A 22,360-nucleotide genomic window follows, 5' to 3' on the forward strand; every position below is an offset into this window, starting at 1 on the left:
TATCTGGTGTGCTCCCCATCACAGACTGTAATCCATAGTGGATCTGCTTAGTCACCAGCCCTGCCAACAACCTTTCGTACACTGTGGAGCAGACAGGAAAGAACAATTCACAGCTAAAACTTTTGGACAGACCAAGGCTGCCGTGTTTGACTGTGAACTTCCCAAAGTTCTAATCAGTTAGAATAAAACCACCACAACAAATAGTTTATTGAGTTTTATGGAATTTTATTAATTCATGTAATAACAATGTTAGATTAAAAACAATTTTGATTGAAAAAAGAAAAGAGATGTATCTAGCTTTTTGTCCCCCCCCACATGTTCTGATTACCTCTAATAATTACTCCAAGTAATGCACTGAAATTATTACATGTAACAATAGTGTATTCAGTATAAAGTCATGTTTCACTTGTGCTGAAGAGTTTTAAAGTTCAGTATCTTAATTGTTCTGTAGTATGTTTATCAAAATAACAAAATCAGTTATTTCAAACTGAACACAAACTTTTGTGGTATTTATGTAAAAAAAATGAAAGAATTTTTGAGTTGCAAAAATGTAGAGAAACACTTGAAAAATTTAATTTCCATTTTTGTGTTTATATTTAGGTTTTAATTAAATCTTGATAAATAGGGAAAACATTTTAAAAATGTTCCAAGGCTAAGAAGTTGTGTGTTAATTTCATCTCAATGTTAATTTTTATGATAAGACACCTAGAACTCCATTTCAAAGGGGTTTCAACTTTGCTGTGGATTTTGCAATGGGAAGTTTTCTGTGCACAACTGTTGGATTGGGCCCTGATCTTGCAAAGATGAAGTTTTGCAGGATCCGGGCACCACTTGTTTGTATATGCAAATTGAGTAAGTTGGTGCCTGATTATCTCATTTGCATGAACAAATATCTGTTTGAACACACACATGCAGAAACTGTGCATAAATGATCTGATTTTACGTGTGCTAATTGAAAGGCCACTATTTGAAAAGGTGGGCCATATTCTGTAATATAGGGGTTTGTTAAGAAAGTTTTGTGTACCAAAAGTTAAATCAGTGTGGATGTCATGATTATAATATTAGATTGGGTGTTTTACAAGTTAGAACATTCTCTGTGGAACTGGAACCTTGCTTTCATCCTCATTTTTCAAAAGATCAAAGCTTTGTGCATGAAACAGGTTCCCCCTCTCCCCCCCAGCACAATTTCCAGGAAATTTGTCGATCTGTGCTGGGTATGAAACTGAGAGACCTTTCAAACTGATTGCTTTACTTTTCAATTCTAATCTTTCAGGCAGTCTAAATACTTGTTGGAAAACATGATTTTACTATGGAAATGTGTTCTTTAATGTGCAATTTATAGACAGATTTCTTTGTGTCCTTATTTATGGATGTATTGTCAATAGATTGCTTGTGTTTATTAAGCTTGTAGCCCAGGTAAATGTCAAATCTTGCATCAAATAAGAATCAGAAACTCATTTTTCAGCAATACAACTCTGGAAAGACAATGTGGTCTAGTTACAGTAAAGAGCTGGTAGTATGGGGTTCAAGCCAAGGTTGCTCTCAAGAGCATTGTCTGTGCGACCAAAAAAAAAAAACCCCAACAAAAAACAACAATTTGCTTTTGTGTAGCTGCCTTTAACCTGCAGGGGTTGACCATACGTAATGAAACAGTGCTAAACATGTCTCATCCTTGGGTACACTTACAGCTTATCTATGTTCAGCATTACTTCGGCTGCACCTGTTTGCTGACATCTGTTGTCAGCAACGGGTATTTTCTGTAGTGAAGATAAGGTTTGGGGATCTGTGGAACTCAGGCAAGTTATGCGACCTCTTTGGGCTAGAAGAAAAATTGAGAACAAGCAAATCGTTGCTGAAACACAGGTGAGTTTCTGGATATGGGAGGGCCAAATTCTGAAAGCACTTCTTATTGGATGTAGTGCTTACTACTGGGAATTCATGGGAAGTACAGTAACATCCAATACCAAGTGTTTGTAGGTTTGAGCCCTAAATTATATAAACCAAATAAGTAAAAATCTGTTAGTCTTTAAAACCAACCTAATTAATAGTGTGTTGTTGTAAAATTGACATGTTTGGTACTGCCGCAGTTTATTTTCAAAATTAAAATACATAATCCTATTCTAACTAGAAAATCCAGAATATTATACATACACTTTATTTTTGCCATAATTATGTTTTGGAAATTACCATGAGTAATGAGTCCATGTTTGGTACTAAATAAGAAGGTGAAGAGTGAATGATCCAAAGTCAGCTAGAAAAAAGAAAAGGGGTTGGGGAGTGTGTGTGTGTGTGTGTGTGTGTTTCTGTGAGGGGAGGGTTATTTGAGGTACAAACTGACACACAATATCTGTTTGTAATGTGGTTAGGCATTACCGCAAAAGTGGAAGCACCTTAAAAAAGATTGCCTTCACTGTAAAGCATGAAGTGGCACCTCTGCAGTCCAATGAAGTATCTGTTATCAGAAGAAAATGTGTACTTTTTTGAGGTGAGATCAGTTCTGTGCTCTGAACCAAATGATTTTTCGTTTTTTGTTCTGATAACAAGCTGGTGGTAAGCTTCACTGAACTGAGAAATTGTAAACTCTTAGAAAAGGCTGTCTAAAGATAACAATTCAATGTTTCTTGGTAATGTATTCTGGATGAATCTGATAATTTAAAGCCCACTTCACCAAAATGGGAGTGACGCTTGCGTCCTCTTTATCTTCAATTATGTCTAATCTGTTTCTAATTCAAACGTGGTGCTGCTGTTGTCAGATCAAATATAGATTTTAAATGTTTTATGCTTCTCCACTGGGAATGTTTTAAATGTATGCGGGCTGTCTGTCAGGGCTGTACAGGCTGAATCTAATAAAATTTTAGGTAAATTTAAAGGAAATAAAAGTGTGCTTAAAAATGAAATGATTCATGGTTCATGAGATGGAACATATTTAATGAATGGCAGCTAAGGAAAAGTTATGGGATAGTCTCCATGGATCACCTACTTAACCTCTAAGGAGCCCTACTTCAGTAAATACATTGTATCTTTCATGTTAAACAGCATGAGTTTAGCATTAGATTTAAACATGAAGTCCTATTTAGGTTTTGCTTACAAGTATATGGATAAGGTAAAAAATATCTATTGCTTTTATAAATTACTGTGACACTTCCATCACTGTAAACAGTCTGGAAAACATAGTTGCAGCCTGCAGTCAGTATTCAGCATACATTAACATTTATTGATGTACATAGCCCATTCTTTCAAGCACCCAAGTGCTTTATAGTGTAACAATAAATAATATGACACATAAATGGGTTTATCATTTAAAAACAGACCTTTAAACAAAGGGATTTACTCAAGTATCTGTGACCAGGAATGTCTGTCCCCAAGACCCTGTGGGAGAAACACTGTCTTGAAGAAGATTCCCAAATCTTTTTCTGAACTTGACAATCAGTAAATTAAGGTGACATGAATTTCTTCCTCAAAATACTGTAGTCCGTAGATTTGGAGAGGGAGAGTCTAGTTTCATTCTTTTAAAATGTTGCTATTGAAGTATGTTCCTGATTTTTAAAATAAATTTTAATTACAAGGTTGGTTGTGATATAAAGCCTAAAGGTGGACGTCTGTTATCATATCAGCGTTTCCCGCCCTCCCCCCCCCCCAAATTGGTTTGTTGCTCCAGGGTTGCTTGGGAGAATTGGGCTATAGGTCTTGATTTATTTTTTTTTCATTGGGGCGAGGGGGGAAAGCATTTGTTTAACCCCACCCCTTCCAAGCTCCTGGGCCAAATTCTGGTTCAAAGTAGGTAAGAAGCATGTATCTGCTTCTAAAGGGACAGAGTGACTGGCCCTTGCAGAGAAACTGGGAGTTGGGAGGGACAATACTTCTTGTATACTCAGTGCAAGGGTCAGTCACAATTGCCATCTCTGCACTTGAAGGGAACAACTCTGACTGTAAAAGTAGCCTCTGGAGTTGGTGGGTACTGACTCAGCTGCATGACAGGGATGAAACACTTTGTGTCAGTGACCTGTATCATGTGGCTGGGACCTGGAAATAAATATCCATCTCTTACTGGTACTCTTGAGGGTTACACTTTTGTTAGACCCTCTGTATATCGCTATAGGTGCACCTCTTGCCAAAGGGATGAGGAAATGGTGAGTCCCTGTCCCCTTTTTCCCTCCTCATGTTTGTGTGGACCACGGCCAGTACAGTGGGGAGGCCACCTACCTCCCACCCCATAATGTTTCTCCCAGTGGCAGGCACTGAATATATTGGAAGAATGACTTCTTTTCCTGATGAAACACCTCAGTGTGATGTTCTGATCTTCCCTTTTACTCTGGGATAAGATGCAGGTCATTTTTCCATCCCCACCATGACACCTGACATAGAAAGGTAGACAGATGGAGCAGAATTCTGGGTAAACCAATCTAGAGTCTCTTAAAAAGTATATGCAAAGCATTAGTCCACTGTTGCTAAGATGTTCTAAAATTACATCCTTATAGACCCTGAAAGACATTGCAAAACTGGAGGTTGAGTTGAAAAGTCTTCAGGAAACTTGCAGACCTTTTTGAAATAAGTGTGCCAGAATATAAACAGCTGAAACAATCCATGCTGATGTCATTCTACTGAAGTCTGTGTGGGACAATGTGTTTTTTGTACAGGTAAGGCCTCATCTCTGCAGTTGTGTTCATAATGGGAAATACAGGCGCTAATCTTAATTCTTACTTCCTGCTTCACTTAACAAAAGAGGAGAGAGAACTTCATGATATGAGTTGTGGTTTGATTTAGTTGGAATTAGGGGCCCTTTAGACCATTTTCTTAAGAATTAATAAACAAACCCTTAAATTAATCCCATTTTATTTCTGTTTAGTGCCATATGGTTACTGCATGTTTTTTAAGACCATTTTTCTCATTTGAATAATGGTATATTTTTGAATGAACATGTAATCAAAAATGATTAAAAACAGATGCTGGAGAAATAAATCAATATGCTGTTTGATGATCTGTTTTTTACCTGATTTTAGAAAAAGAGGGATTCTGTACTTCTTGGTAATGAACATTCAGGAAGGAATTAAAAGAGAAGTTTTTATTTCCTTCTGTCTTTGCTTCATGTGTCTGTGCATATCTGTACTGTGTATGAGTATGTACATACATAATAGTTAAATGGAAGAATAAGGGGATCTGCCTTTAGGGCAAAGCCCTCACATAGACTGATACAATTATCCCCTTGCTTGGTCTTGCTACGGTGAGATGCAGGCATAGCTGTGTGAGGAAAGACTGCAGTGACTGACTTCAACTTCCAGCGTCTTTCCTTCACTTTCATGAAGACTCAAAGATTCTGACTCCTAAAAACTGATCTCTCAGGGTAGCAATAGTAATGGTATGAGGGAGACTCTGGGTCTGTTTGTCAAACTGTTTAGAGTGGCTCATGACTGAGTGCGCCTACCTCAGGGCAGACTGTCAAAGAACGGGGCACAAACTGCAAACTGGTTGTATGTTCTATAATTAGATTTCACCAACCCATTAACAAATGTGAACTCCTAAATTACTATAACAGCCTTAACATAGTGTCCCCGGGGGCACTCTGGTCTATCTTGCCACCCTGGAAAGCTTGTCTCTGTGATAAATGGTACCTTACACCAAAAATCACAATAATATTCAGGATACTCCCAGTCACTTACCCTAGGTCACTGTACTTCAGATTTCAAACCAAAGATAACGTTTGTGCCAATCATATAATAAACAATCTAAAGATTTATTAACTAGGAAAAATAAATGAGTTATTTACAAGGTTAAAGCAGATCAACATACACACAAATTAGTAGGGCTCAACCAAATTCGTGGCCATGAAAAACGTGTCACAGACTGTGAAATCAGGTCTTTTGTGTGCTTTTAGCCTATACTATACAGATTTCATGGGGGAGACCAGAGTTTCTCAAATTGGGGGTCATTTACTGTACTTTAGGGCTAACCCAAGCTAACAGCTGGGGACCCCATGCTTATGCTTACATCTTTGCCCCTCAGCCTTCATGCAGCCCAGGGATAACAATTTATCCTTAGCAGGCATTTTTATTCCCTTTCCCCAGTGTTCAAGCTGTAATGGGACAAGGGCTTGTGCATGTATCCTCTTCAGGGGTGTGGGAGAAGCAATCAACAGAGTCTTTTGTCAACAATGGCTCGGCTGATGTCTGTAGACCTTTTTTTTTTGTAGGGGAGGCGATAATACCGCTTGTGGAAAACTAGTATTTCACACGTGGTAATGCTTCTCCCCTGACTGTGGGGGATTTACAGTCTTAGTGAATGGTTTTATAGTTACAGGGCAAACATTTAAATATTACCTTATAATATGGGCTACCAATGTTGTAAGTAGGCTTAATACATGCAGCATCCTAAAAGCATTTCATAAAGTTCAAACACACTCTTATAACTTCTAATATCTATTTTAACAATACTAACACTTGGGTGAGCCAGACTGGTTTCCAGCTGTGCATTTGTTACTGTTCAGAGAGGCCTGGAGACTTGGCATGAGCTGGCACCGGGTCTGCCAGCGTCACACTGTTCCTTTTCTCTAATCTATTTATTCTTTCTGACAAGAGTGGGAATGCTGAATAGGAAAAAGGACTGCCTCAGGTAGAACCAGCTACTACTCCAGGAGCCTGATTCTTCAGCCATAGGATACAACTAACTCCCTTTGAGTTCAATGGGAATGACTCGTACCCTGTGATTGGAGAATAGGGCCCAGATGACTACATAGTGGTGTGATGGGGTCCAGACAGAAAAGAACCATATTGGTGAGCTTCGTTGAGCTGGTTTGGGTTACCCTGGCCCTGGCCCTCCCAAGGTTGCGCTCTGTCTAGTCCTATATAGCTTTAAGACTGGTTGCGGTAAGGGGCTTTCCCTCAGCCTTAACCATAGAAGAGCTGCTACTCTGCTATATGGGCCATGCAAGGCCAGGGCAGTAACTCAGGGGAGTGCAGGGATATGCCTGGAGTGCACATTTCCCCAAATAGAAGAGGTTAGAGTAGGTCATAGCCCTGCTCCCTCTCCCCCAGCACATGCGCCAGTGAAGCAAGCCTATGGCGTGGGCTGCATCATCTGGAAGGACTGTGCAACTTGTGCAATTTCTCTGTGCAGGAGGGGAGTGGCATGAGCCCTAATCCTTCCTTGAACTCCACGTGAAATGGTGCTCACCTAATCCGGGCTGTGCTGGTTTAACCCAAAATAGCTAAACAGTTTAGAGAGGGATCCAAACCAGACCGTAGCTCTTTACATCCCCAAACTATGGGACAGTTCAGATCCAGATCCGAACTCTCTGGCTTGGCGCTCTTCCTGCTACAAGCCACGTTATAGCTTCTCCTCTTCTCAAAAAAGCTAGGTACATGCACCTGGCTGAGTTCTGCAGAGATTAATAACGTCTGCAATCCCACTAATTTCCAGGGCTAATTTTTTTGAAAGGACTCTAAGGCTGTGCCGTTACTAAGTAAAACATCTGTTCTTAACTCAAGTTAGCTCAGTTGAGGTAAAAATCTGAGTAGACACATGGCAGTTTGCAGGGCCGGCTCTACGTTTTTTGCTGCCCCAAGCAAAAAAATGTTTGTCTGCCCCCCACCCCAGCCCTAGGCTCTCCCCCCTCCACCCGCACCCCCTGCCGCCTCAGCCCTGGGCTCTCCCCCCCCCGACCTGCACCCTCCTTCTGCCCCAACCCTGGGTCACTGGTAACTCGCTCCCAGGGCAGGTCGTTCAGCAGGAATTTTGGATGTGCACAGAACACAGACAGGATTGGTTCCCATATGGTTACAGAACTGCAGTAAAGGGGAACAATTTTCAGCTTGTGTGATTGGAGGATATCTGGATGCATATTATAAGACTGTCCTCCATAAATGAGGAAAAGTTGAGGTGCCTTTATTATTCTTTTGTTCCACTCTTTGTTTCTATGGGGAATTTGCCAATGCAATATCACTGTCTTCCTTTTAAACAAACAAAACTAAAAAAAAAAAAAAAATGGCAATGGCAGTTGAAAATAACCACTGGGAAGCATTTCTTGCTCAATTTTATCCTACTTTTTCTACAGCAAGTTACAGTGGATCAATATATTTGATTTGGGAGAAATGAAGTAATAGCTGCCCAAATTGAGCCTGAGCACTCCTGAATTTTGAGGGTGTTCAATTCTGGAAGGCAGGTGCTAGATTCCCTTTATGAATATTAGCTAAATCTGGAAAGGAAAAGTCAATTTCTGCTTCCATGGCTCAGAAGTGGAAATCCTCCTACATGCCTGGTAATGTATCTAAAGCTGACCAGGTCCAGAGCCTCCCCTCCCTTACTTTTCATTTTAAATTCTAGTGGATCCACCTACCTCCCTTGCTAGGCTTCGGGGGCACTGTCCATTTAGTCCACCCAATTCCTTTTTTGGGGGCTGCCAGGCGAGGTCACACCAGCATCCCTAATCCAGGCTGGGGATGTCTTCTGAAGGGGATATCTGGGGCAAAGCCTTCTACTCCTTGGGCACACTTGTTCCCCATTCACAGTGCCATCCCCTTCTAGCAGCGAGCTCTCCATTCATAGCAAGCTGCAGCATTAGGTTTCAGCTACCATACTCCCTCCCCTTCCCTTTCCCATTGATAGCGGCTAAGGGAATGCTGGGAAATGTAGTTCTTTCCCTGCTCCAGTGCTGGCTCTATAGGCAGGAGCTAATAAAAGAACTACAGCTCCCAGGGCCCCCTGTTGGTTCTCAGCTCCCTTGCTGGATCCCTGCCGGCTGCCGCCCCTGCAAATGGGCTGCCCCAAGCACCTGTTTGCTTTGCTGGTGCCTAGAGCCGCCCCTGGCAGTTTGTGGTTTTCACATGTTAGCAGGCCGAGTTAAAGACTAAGCTTCCCCCATAGTCTTTAGCGCCACCTGCTAACTCGTGAAAACTACAGTTTGCCTTGTCTTTTATAGGATAGTTAACTCAACTTAGCTAACATGAATTAAGAACACACCTTTTTCCTAGTTAAGACGAGTCTAAATGTGCTTGCATAGTTATTGAACACTATCATTTCTATACTGATGATAGAATCCAAAACCTGTTTACACCCCATATGCACACACACTGAGGGTTTTATGAATGTATAGTTTATATGTAAATTTATTTGTATGCACCAGTGATAGTGAGCAAAAATTGCCCATGCAAAGCTGTGCATGTACAGATTCTACAGCCTAAAATAAGTGGTTTTGTAACCCCAAGAAATGAAATAACATAAATGAAACCCGAAGAAAAACTTTTTGTATAATTCTTGACATAAAATAGCAGTTGTTGTTTCCATTATAAATAGTCTTTCAAGATGTAATGCTCTCTGACATCTGTGATTGAGGGCCAGGCAAACTGAAAGTTTTGCACTGTTCTTTACCTGCAGACACATATTTTGGCCCATCTAATTTCTCCTCTTTGGAACACAGGATTTGCTGTTTAGGAATACACCATTGGTCCAACTTCAGTGTTCTGTGTCCAGCAATTAAGCCTACATCTGGTGCTTCATAGAAAGACAAAAATTAAAACACTTACCCACCTGCATATTGTCCCAAGAATAGATTTGGTTTCATGAATAGAAGAAGAGCAAGAATGTATTCAAAGCCAGTTAAACTCTTGTTTCCATAATAACTTTTTGCCCTACATATCTTGTCTAATTCAAATAGCTCTTAAAAACTCACTTCTGCAGCTCTACCTGCAAAAATTAGTCCAATTAAAAGAAACCCTTTGGCCCACCAAGGCATATGTACAGTATGCTTTAACAGAGTAACTGTGTGTTCACACTTCCGTAATCTGTTTCCTTCTTTCTACTCCTCCTTACTGGCATATGCTATAGCTTAATTTGTCTGTCATGTTTATCAATTAGATTGGAGAGCAAGTCCTTCAGGGCAGGGACCTCTCTACTCTGTGTTTTCTCCGAAGTACCTAGCACTCTTCTGGGCATTATAAAATAATCGTCTAATAGAATGTTTGGCTACTATAATAGTTTTCCAGCAAAAGTAATACAGCATTTTAACTGTGATCAAACTTTATATATTTGCATTAGAAAATACTCCAAAATCAGTGAATTGCATAGGCCTAGTCTTCACAATCTCCCCCACCCTCCATTATCTTTATGCATTACTGATCTCCACAGGCAGTTTAGGAAGCATGTAGAGAAAAGGGATGAGGGTCGGTACAGAAAGTATTATTCCTTGTTCGGAGAAGCAATGTGTACCTGAACGTGTTCCATATCTCGTGCCATTTTCACCTATGAGGCTAGGCTGCTCTTCATATGAGGATTTTGCTTTCTCTAGGATTATCTGCTTTGTGCTGCTCACTCATAATATCATCAAGCCAAGGGGCATTGATGAGTGGGGCACTGACAATCTCCATTGAATCTGATTGGAACAGGCTCCAGTCTTGCTACAGTACCGCCAACTTAAAGTGTATGACCCGGTAAGACCACACATAACATTGAGCTGCTGGTTTTTTCCAGGTGGGGGATTTTCCATTGGAAGCAATAATTTTGATTGAACAAACAAATATTATCCATGAAGATAATATTACTACTGCTAATAATACTTAGTTCGTTTGTATGGCGCTTTTCATCTGGAGATTTCAAAACAGTTTACAAAGGAAGAGGTCATTATCCCACTATTACAGATGGGTGGGAGTCACCCAGTAGGCCAATGGCAGGGCTGGGGTGTAAAAGACTAGACAGGGTTAAGCCTAGTGGATGTGTGATTAGCACTCTGTGTTGTCACATAAAAGAATCAGGTTTGATTCCTAGGTGTGTAGTCTCACTCCTTGAGTTGACAGGAACTGGGAATATTATGGAGGCATTGGAATAACTAGTAAGTATGGAGCACTGGACATATAGAGGATTCTGGACATACTGTATACCAGATGTGTAAGGCAGCATGAAGCAATTAAGGAGGTGAACATTTTTTCTAAGGCGATATATTGTATGGCTAGTTAGCCATTTCAAGTGGCTGAGGTAAAATACTGTCAAAATACAAGGTACTAAAAACAGTGATACGGGTGAAGAAGGAACTTGGAAATATGCAGTTCAGGTTTTATTCAAATATTCTGGACCTTTGGACTTAATTCTGAACTAGTCTAAGAAGCAATTATGGATGATTCCATCTGTGAACTGTCCACTATGACGAGTGAAGAGTTCAAACTTGGTTTAACTTACCTTGCAAAATAAGCACTACTAGTTCATTATCGTAACCCTGGTTCAGATGAAAATGCAGTAGCGGTGTCTGCATTTGCGGCATCTGCATGAATAAGCAATGAAGAGCATTGAGAAGAAAAAGCTTCATACAGTACTGTATGCTCTTTTGGTGTCATACTGCCTGGCTGATTTTGAGCCTTTTTGGTACTTGATCGTGAGTGATTTTATCATTGCAATAGTATTCCCAGGCACTGCTAGAGTTTGGGGCATGTCATTTTCTGCATTTTGAACCACTGTATATGGCTGTCAATAGTGCCGAGGGCTGTAAAGTGTCAGGGGAGGAAGCAAATTCTTTTGACCAATTTCTTGAGAACCAGTGTAATCACTTTGAAATTTAGAGAAGTTCAAAAACCAAACGCATGTTGTTATAGATTCAGACAGATAATGTTTCCCACCGGGGCTGGCTTTCTTAATGTGTCTGTTGAAGTTGTTAGGCTCTCTTGTTTTCCTGTGTGTCCAGTAACATGCATTCTTCTAGCCAGGGGAGAAGACGGGCTTTGAAACTCACCAGCACCACAGGAGGAATAACCTTTGCAGCACTCCAATTCTGAAGGACAAGAACTATGAAATCTGGGATTGGGCATGTTGGAGCAGAGCCCTGTAGATCTCTGTAGTGTACTGCTAGGTCACTGGCCTGGCTCCCAACTTTGCATTTATCCTGGGTTAGGAGAGACCCTATCAGTGACTCTGAGGAACCTCCTTTTCTCTTGAATTACACCTTCAGCAATCAAAGCCATACACAATCCCCTGGATATCCAGCAATGGAAAAAACTGATTCCCGTGCCCATGAGTTCTGCTCTGTAATAAGGTAGAGTTGTTGTTGTAGAGTAACATCAAACAGTCTCTTTCCTGCTTCCCATCTCCTGATGAAACAGCATTCTGCAGGTGTAGGGAGCAAGAGATCCTCCTGACTTTGGGGGAGGGGCAAACCAAACTGGTTCATGTAATTATAAGCAAGTCTGAACCTCAAACCTTTCTTAAAACTGAACCCAAATCTTTTTAAAGCTTGGTTCTCAAAATTTGATTTTCTGTAACATTCACGTATAATCATAACCCTATTGCTATTCTGACAGCAGAAAGTCAGAATTGCAGCCTCCATATATCCAAGCTGTTAAAACTCATTGGTTTTGGTTTGTGTAGATTTGTACCACTTGATTTTTACTTTGAATTTTGAATTCAAACTACTTCTTAATCGCAAAGCAAAATTCAGCCCAGGCCTCTAACTTTCAGGAAGAATCTCCAAATGCAAACCACCAATTTACATGTGGTTTCACACAAAATCATAAATCAGTTAAGACTCACTTAAAACTTGGTCCAGGTTTGCCAGCACTAAATATGCATCCAGACAGTAACCCTGGATTGGAACACATTGACTGGGCCCTGTTGGCAGGAGGCAACCAGGACACCTTCAAAAGATTTTTAGATTAGCATCTGATGCTGTGCATTCTTATCTGACCCAAGCCTCCAAACATTTTGCAGCTTGCCCATTATGAGCCATAACTATACCCTTGATTGTTGTTGTTATAAAACCAAAAAACAGTAGATTCCCAGCTGGCATGTAAATTGGCATATCTCCCTGGAGGCTGTTGGCAGTAGTAGGGGATGTGGCCCTTATTGTGCAAGTGCTAAGCTGTGATGTTGATAAAGAATGTTTCTGAAGAAACCATTATAGTCAATCATGTCAAGAATCCACACAAGGAGTGCATAAGTAGGCCTTGATAAAATGGAGAGCATCAGCTCTAAGCCTGGAATCGTTATGGTCTATTGTGTTAATAATCTGCATGCTAAGAAGTAAAATTCCTAGGCCATGACAAAACAGATACAGATTCAGAGCCATTATGGCCTATTATGTCAATAAGACATTTGTTTGAGTCCCTAAGTATTTATTTGCATTATACTGTAGATTGCAATGGACCCTGAGGAGCTGTTATACTCTCTTGTGTGGTTTGAATCCTAAGAAGTCCTTTTGGTGCACACTGATAGGTAGATTTTCTATGGCATTGTCTACAAAGGGGAAATCGACTGGCATAGCTATTTCAAAAAAACAATTACACTATAATTCCACATAATTTAGCTATTCCAGAATAATGTCCTGGTGTGGATTTTATTCTGGAATAATTACCCCACTTCTAGAGTAGAGTAATTATGCTGGAATAAAGTCACTTTTATTTTTGAATAGTCTCCACCTGTGGAGTTATTCCAGAATAGCTATAGTGGAACATTAATTCTGGAAGAGCTATGCTGGTTAATTTCCCCATGTAGACAAGCCCTTAGATGTTTCTAGCAAGAGCTTTCCTTTTTGTCAGAGTGTGGTTAAATAAGAAAATCCATGAAAATACCTAAACCCTACATTTAATTAGATTAATGTTTAATCTTAAGCAAGGAAATCAGAGTTGAGAGAATATCCACAATTCTCCTTATATCCCTCTATTTCAGGCTTCTCCAAACTGGGTGATACAATAATATCATACAGAATGTGCTGCAGAAAGTAGGCACAGTGTAGAGTGAAAAGAGTATTAACACCTTATCTTCAGCTATGTAGATGTGTCAAACTTTTACCTTAATTTTTTTTAAAGCTATTGGGCCAAATTCAGCTCCAATATAAACGGGAATAACTTTTTTGACCACCATGGATTTATGCTTGCTTACATCAGTGTTGAATTTTGGTTCATTCTCTTCTGAAATGTAGGCAGTGTTCTCTTTCTATAACACACAGAATATTCTAGCACACAGAATCAAGAATATAAATCCTCAGATTATATTTCAGCATGATTAGGTTTTAAATTTTGAAAACTATTTTGTTGCATTTGCTCATTATACGTATTTATACAGAAATCCGCTGAAGAGTTGGAAACCCTGCTTTCATCTTCAGCTGCCGCAGTCTGTGTTTATAGCCAATAGTGTGTTGTGGTGCTGTTTGTTTATTTTTATTTTTTTATTTTTTACACAAGTATTAAAGACTGGATGAAAACTCCATGGAAACAAATACATGTTGAGCAAATGGATAGGTAGCTAAGAAGATTTGTAAAGGGGATCATTTCCCTAATTACTATATTGCGTTACTACTTGAAATAATCTCTCGCATTCTGAAGGCCCTATTTTGTACCACTAGCTAGCTCAACAGTGGTCCTTAAGGGGGAATTTTTGAAAGCAGCTAAGAAATTTAGGAGTAAGAGTCTCAATGACTTTCCACAAGATTTGTGATTCTAAAACCATTAGGTACTTTTGAAAATCTCCTCATATTTTGTACAGATTATCAGGAATACTACACAGACCTCATAGCAGACAAGCTCCAAGATACACATGCTAGCTCCACAAGAGCAAAACATGGGAACCTTGCAAAATTCTGTATACCAATTCCTTGGGGCACATTGAGGGAATAAAATCTCTTTAGTTTTTTCATTATACTGGTAAGTGCAAATGAATAGAATATGTCTAGACTGGTTTTACATGTTTGTTTTGCAAGGCTGTCAAAGGCATCCAAAATTACGAGAGACTATTTACTAGTTCTTAAGATTTCAATTATTTTTATTTACTTGATATTTTCCTATATATGATGCAGCAAACAAGTGTAGTAATTAATTGCCATAAATATGAGCCAGAAAAAGTGTGCTGAGCACTTTTGAATATCTGCCCTTTATGTTGGTGTCCAGTGGGAATTGGAGGTCTTTCGAAAATCTAAACTCAATTGTGGGCACTGAGCTCTTGAAAATCTGGCCCAGAATAATTCTGAAAAATTGACCCATAGGGTATGAAGCCTTCAGAGTCCAATAATGTTCACATTTATATTTTTTCCCTTTTGTGATTATGTCCTAACAAATGAAGACTCTTGATAAAGAAATCCAGATCTGGGATGTTAACATGAGTTTAGAATCAACTGTTAACATTTGTTGGCTTCCTTAAGGGCTGTGAATCCCTTCAGAACCCTGCCGTCAGGAACAGGCATTGGCAACAACTTATGAATTCAACAGGGGTATATGTTCTGGCATTGCAAACTGAAAGGAACATTGACGAAGCTATCGAATTTTTAAGTGTATATTTGCAGCTCAGAAACACTTACCCTGTTTCCTCAGCTTTCCTTGGCAAGGGATGTCATGAATGAAGACACCACGTTAGGGGACCTGTTAGCTCTTCAGCTGCACAGAGTGGAAGATGAAGTAAAAATACTGTGGATGAAGCAGTGAAAGAAATGGCTATAGAGGATGTAGCTGTAGTCAGTGTTGTACAATAATAATTCACTTATGAAAAAGTAGATGACAAACTGAGCCTCTCTGATGTTTCAGAGTTGTAGCCATGTTAGTCTGTATCAGCAAAAACAATGAGGAGTACTTGTGGCAAATTTGTTAGTCTTTAAGGTGCCACAAGTACTCCTAGTTGTTTGATGTTTCACAGGCTCTTGTGGAGATTAATCCGATCTAGTGTGTCATGGACATTTCATATGAACAGTATCCTAGCACAGGCACTCCTTTGGTGTAATCTGATGAAAACCTCAAAGAGACATTACCAGACAGCCAGGCAATGGTTTGGTTTTTGTATTATCCAGGATTTTCAAGAATTATTGAATGTTATTTTCGTGTTTTGGATTGTCACCCCAGTATCAAAGAGATTGGGGATAATGAAATGATATTGCTCTTTAATAATCAATTGTAGTGAAGGACATGATATAACTATGGAACATCTTGCCCTATTTTCAAACAATATACAGTATCATAAGCTAAATCCAGTGCACTAAAACTGTTTTGGTTTCACATAAGTAAGATAGGATGTAATCAAGTGCCCATTGAATTGAATTCAATTTGTTGCCCAGTCTCCCAGCTTTCCATTGATTTCAGTTGCTTTGGATCATACCAATAATAAATAAATTATAGATTCTGCTAGAGTCTGGGTGCCCTCAGCTCCCCTTGATTTCATTGATATTCAGCACCTCACAGGAAAGGCTCAATATTTCATGGGGTCAAACTCCAAGGATGGGTGATATTGTGTTTTATAATCAGCAAGGGGTATCTTGAGGTGATCTGGAACTGGATCAAAGCCTTTCAATAATAGAGAAACTGCTAGATGCCTCTGTATTCATTCACTCTTTTTAGATCATAATTTTTTTAAAAAAGTATATGAATGAAAACATTTTGAGAATGCAAGTGACATAAGAATGACCATACTGGGTCCGACTAATGGTCCATAGCCCAGTATCCTGTCTTCCGACAGTGGCCAATGCCAGATGCTTCAGATGGAATGAACAAAACAGGACAATTATCACATGATCCATTGCCTGTTGTCCAGCCCCAGCTTATGACAATCATATGGTTTAGGGACACCCAGACCATGGGTTTGTGTCCCTGACTATCTTGACTAATATCCATTGATGGACTTACTCTCCATGAGCTTAGCTAATTCTTTTTTGAATCCAGTTATACTTTTGGACTTCACAGCATCCTCTGGCAATGAGTTTCACAGGTTGACTGTGCTGTGTGAAGAATACTTCCTTTTGTTTGTTTTAAACCTGCTGCTTGTTAATTTCATGGGGTGATCCCTGGTTCTTCGGTTACGTGAAGGAGTAAATAACACTTCCATATTTGATTTTTCCACACCATTCATGATTTTATTAACTTCTATGCTATCTCCCCTTAGTTGTCCCTTTCCTAAACTGAGCAATCCCAATCTTTTTAATCTCTCCTCACATGGAAGCGGTCCCATACCCCTAATCATTTTTGTTGTCCTTCTCTGTACCTTTTCCAATTCTCATATATCTTTTTTGAGATGGAGCTACTGAAACTCCAGGCAGTAGTCAAGGTATGGGCATACCATGGATTTGTATAATGGCAAGATATTTTCTGTCTTATTTTCTATCCCTTTCCTAATGGTCCCTAACATTCTGTTCGCTTTTTTGACTGCTGCTGAACACTGAGCAGATGTTTTCAGAGAACTATCCACAATGACTCCAAGATCTATTTCTTCAGTGATAATAGCTAATTTAGACCCCATCTTTTTGTATGTATAGTTGGGATTATTTTTCCAGTGTGCATTACTTTGCATTTATCAACAGTAAATTTCATTTATCATTTTGTTGCCCAGTCACCCAGTTTTGTGTGATGCCTTTGTAACTCTTCGCAGTCAGTTTAGGAGCTTATGGCTGGGGTGACTGAAGACAAGACAAGTGATAGAAATAATAGACTAGATGGGGTTGCTTGAAAAATTAAACATCTTCAACAAAGGTTAGATTCTCCTAGATTAAGTATGTTCCACAAATAGAATTCCCAGTCAAATCAGTGGAATACCTGCATATAAAGTAGCTGCAGAAACCAAGTCTTATATGTATAAATGGTAAAGAAATGATAGAAGATGCATATCTGAGAGATCAAGGCTGGGTGGATACCACGAAAGTTTTCCCCAAATATTTGCCCACCTTTTAAATGAGTTTTGTTTCATTCATATTTCAGCCTCATTTGGGTTTGCTTCATAAATATTTTGGTAGATGAGTTTACTGGCAGGAATTTTTGCTGAAATAATTAATTTTAAGCAAATAGCACATTGTTCATAGAAAAATCTCTCTGTCTTAGGTACTCATTGCCATAACATCTGGGCACCTCAAAATCTTTAATGCATTTATCCTCACAATAGCCCTGTGATGTAGGGAGATACTATTATCCTCATTTTACAGATGGTGAACTGGGACACAGAGAGACTAAGTGACTAACCCAGGGATCGGCAACTTTTGGCACGCGGCTCGCCAGGGTAAGCACCCTGGCGGGCAGGGTCGGTTTGTTTACCTGCTGCATCTGCAGGTTTGGCTGATCGCGGCTCCCACTGGCCGTGGTTCGCTGTCCCAGGCCAATGGGGGTGGAGGGAACTGGCATGGCCCGAGGGATGTGCTTGCAGCCACCCCCATTGGCCTGGAGCAGCGATCAGCCGAACCTGCGCACACGGCAGGAAAACAAATTGGCCCAGCCCGCCAGGGGGCTTACCCTGGTGAGCCGCAGGTTACCAATCCCTGGACTAACCCAAAGTCACACAGCCTGTGGCTGAGCAGGAAATTGAACGTGGGTCTCCTAAGTCCTAGGTAGGGCTCCTAACCACTGGACCATCCTTCCTCTGAAAACAAGTGCTGGATTTGAAATCATAAGTATTTTAGTTCCAAGTGTTACACTCATCCAGTCAAGGAACAGAGTCATAGCATTTGATCTTTTTGCACAATCAAAATACTGAATATTTGCCAAGCAACTTCTCCTGAAAAAAGTACAGAGCAAGAGTTTTCTGCAGAAGTTATTAAGTAAATAATTTCAAATCATGTAAATCCACCTGAGAAAATATACAAAATGTGTCTATTTTTTTATTTTTCAAAATTATTTGCAAAGTTTGCATAGAGTTCCATGTACAGTGCAGGAAGGAAGGAATTTTGAATTCTGACTTGTTGTGCATGCTTGGTCATATCATTTAACTTCCCTCTACTTCAGTTTCCCCATTTGCAAAATGGGGCTAATACTAACTACTTCCCAGGGCTATTGAAAGGATTCATTCATTATTTAATTGCTTGTAAAGTGCTTTGAAGATGTATAGAACTGTAAGGTAATGAAAATTCTTCGCAATTTTATAGTATCGTCTATCTGAGGAACTCAAAATGTGTTATAAACATTAAGGTCACACAGAAAGTTTGTGGCAGAGACATAGAAGAATCAAGACTTCCTGACTGCTAGACTAGTTTGTGTGCCATAATAACAATCCTCCTTCTTGAGGTGTTGTTACTAATAAGTAACAATAACTGGCCCTATATTCGTTGCTTTATGCGCATGTGTTTATGACTTATGCTTTGTAAGAAATCCTTAGCAGACTATTTGGAGGGCAAGAGATCAGCTTTCTAAGATTGTATTTTGTGTCTGCAGTGGATTTAGTGGAAATAGTTTCTGAAGGAACTGACCCATCGCAGGCAAACTTTTCATTCTTCATTATTTTGTTCTTGTATTGCTATTGGTGTCCAAATGAAAATTATTCTAGCTGCAATTTTTTAATGCATATCAACAGATTACTAGACATTTGCTGAAGCTATTTGACTCTGTTGGTGAGCTTAAATCTGATGATGAGAATGTGGAAATACAAATGGCAGTGGGAATGTACAATACAGAAGAGGAGTTTGTACACTTTTCAAAGGCCTGGGTCTGCGAAGGGCAGATAAGATAATTGGGCAGCATACTACTCACTTAGTATTATTGTGACACATAATGCAGTGAAGCAAATTATTTTAGAAAGTGTAAGGGCTCCATCCAGACTGCATTCTGCTGCTTCTAGGGGGAGAAACCACTGAAGGAAGGGTAAATAAACCGGCTACATATGCCTGGCCAGGGTAGTTAGAGTCTGTCTGCCACCTGCCCTGAGGGTTACTAAACCATTTAGCAGTGAGGAAGCATTTATGAGAAAGAGGATGTCTTCTGGTCTTTCTGCCCTTTGCTAATCAGACAGGGCATGGTAAAAAAGTGTTCTTAAGTGCTTTTCCTTCCCCCTATTTCTGAGGGCTGATCTGCGCCTCATGCTAAATAACCAAAGGTTATTGCATTATATTTCACAATAATACTAAGTGAGTAGTATGCTACCCAATAACCAAAGGTTACTTAATTCTAATTATCACATAATTTGAACAGATTCAGTTAATTTGGTGTATGGAGACTTATGTCTAAATAAAAGCATGGATGTGCAGACTTGCACTGAAATAACTAAATCAGTTTAGGAAGCCAACTTAGTTTGATTGGCACAAGTGAACAAGCCTTGAATGGTTTAGTCACCCCAAGGCAACTGGAACATTTAAGAGTCTGACCTGCAGACTAAAGTATTGAGAGCAGAAGTGGGGGCTGGGCTGGTTCTATCTAATCTATCTAAAAAAACCAAACAAACATTTCTACATCAGCAAAGGGGGTATCACCAAAAATTTCTGCAGGAAAATATTGATTTTATTTTGGCTGAAATTTCTGTCAGGAAAATCAAACATTTCATTTTGGGTCGACATTAATCTCTGCCTAAGCCACCACAGTCCCTAAAGGGGTTTGTTGTTTCTTCTGCTCCACGTTCTCCCCCCTATGGGCCTCCCTTCCTGGTTGGACTATATTTCCCCCAATGCACTGTGCTCTCTCCCTGTGGTTGAATGGCTGAGATACATCATGGGAGTTCCAACCACAGAGACATAACAGTGAATCATCAGGGATGTAGGCTAGCCAGTGAACAAGGCCCATAAGAAAGAGTGGGGCACGAGAGACCTGAAACTACAATTCTCATAAGGCACAGCAGCAGCTCAGGCAGATGCAGAGATTAATGTCAATCTGAAACTAAATGTTTTGACTTTTCTGATGTTGAAATTTTTGGAACTTTTTGTTTTATAATTTTTTTTATCTTTATCTATCTGTCTATCTGGTCCCCTTTCAGGATGAAATCAGATGAAATATTAGAATTTCCTGTGAGATGAAAATTCCATTTGTCGATCAGCCCTAAATTGGGGTGTGAAAAGAGAACGAGAACTTACAAGTAAGAAGGTAGACCTGACCCTGTTCTTTCCCTGATGAAAGTGTATTATTTTCTTTGGGAGATGCTGATCCTTGATTCCTCCTAAGTTCCTTTCTTCCCTATTTTCTCTCCCCCCTACTGCTCTCAGTTGTCTGACCTTCAGGCTCAATTTAAGAGATTCCAAGGGGAAACCAACCAAGGTCCTAACCTCATTTGCCTCCTGTGCTTTCATACCTGTCTCAGCAAGATTAATCACATCGAAATCTCTCAGGCTTTTAGCTAAATACGTGCAGTTAAAAGAAAAAGTGGGAAGGCTGAATTTTACATTTTCCCACTGTTTTTGTTTTTCACAGCAAATGGTTAATTTTTTGTTTACATTGAAATCCCCGCTGGCTGAGAAAATAATACATCCTTATCCATTAGTAACTGTAGGTGAGTCAGCTACAGTGTCAGCTTTCCCATGCTGCTCAACTAGTGATTTTGACCTTGGTGTGAATGGATCACTCACTCGAATGATGAGAGTTAATTTAGTCTTCATAATAGCCCAGAGTTCAACCTTTTCAGAGCAGAGATTGTTTCAGTGAGGCCAAATTAGATGCAATCGTTGAGTAATATGAACAGTGATCCACTGCTGTTGCCTTTGGATACAGGCCACCAAAATCATTTTCTTAATAATGGTAGGGATTATAAGGAGCTCCACTTGGTACTATACATTGTAAAGTGTGTGAGATGTACCCACATGTGCAGAAAGTGCTGAGGGAAAATTAAATTGAAGTGATATGTTTTTTGGTTAGTTCTGTGGACATTCCTCTCCCTTGTGGGATGGGTTGCCAAGGTGTAGCTTGAGCTCCTGTGAAAGTTCTGCCTCTTGTATTCATGAGCCCCTCTATAGCTTCATTGTAAACAAGAGGAATGTAGTTGCTGTTGGGTATCGTAGAGGAAGAAATCATCTCTCAGATATCTAGGGCTAATTCCACAGTGGGTTTTGAATATCAGAATTGTAAGTCTCTGGACTTGTAAGTCAACGGAAGGTTTTACAGGGTGAGTGGATTTATTCCTAAACCTCAACCCTAGAAGTCACAAATGGACAGTTATAGCCAGGACTGTGTCCAGTAGGGTTGGATGCAATCTTCTGGCCAGTCACAGATGGAAGTGGGCATTGTGTCTATTTGGGCCGGATGCCTTGCTTTCTGCTGGAAAATAGACTTGAAGAGGTGTCCAGAAGAAGACAGATGCTTAGAACATGATAAATCACACCTCTAGCATGTTAAGGAAAACCAGCATTCTGCCTAACGGAAATGTTGTTTGAGGCGTTTAGAAGAAACAGTGTACAAAATCATGAAAGGTGTGGGCATACCATGGATTTATATAGTGGCATGATATTTTCTGTCTTATTTTCTATCCCTTTCTTAATGATTCCTAACATTTCATTAGCTTTTTCTAACTGCTGTTGCACATTGAGGAGATGTAGTACCCTATGAAGACAAGCCATGAAACTAGTGGGTGTTTGATTATCCTGCACAAGTGGCTTTGATGGACAGTCAGATCTAGTGGGCTGCTGATGTTGGAATTATCTTTTGAGCTTCTTGAAGAGGGAGTTTGAAACTGCTCTGAAATATTACAGTCACAAACAGGTGTGTGAAAGTGATATGCAAGTATAGAAAGTAAGATTATTAAT

The 22,360-nt window shown here is 39.8% G+C and overlaps 1 pseudogene; it reads left to right on the top strand.

Annotated features, from left to right (window-relative positions):
- The window catches only part of LOC128845246 (dynein axonemal heavy chain 11-like), a 233,488-nt pseudogene that overhangs the window by 9,603 nt on the left and 201,525 nt on the right, over positions 1–22,360 (top strand).

This window comes from Malaclemys terrapin, chromosome 11 (genome assembly GCF_027887155.1).
Source record: "Malaclemys terrapin pileata isolate rMalTer1 chromosome 11, rMalTer1.hap1, whole genome shotgun sequence".
Classification (NCBI taxonomy): Eukaryota; Metazoa; Chordata; order Testudines; family Emydidae; genus Malaclemys; species Malaclemys terrapin.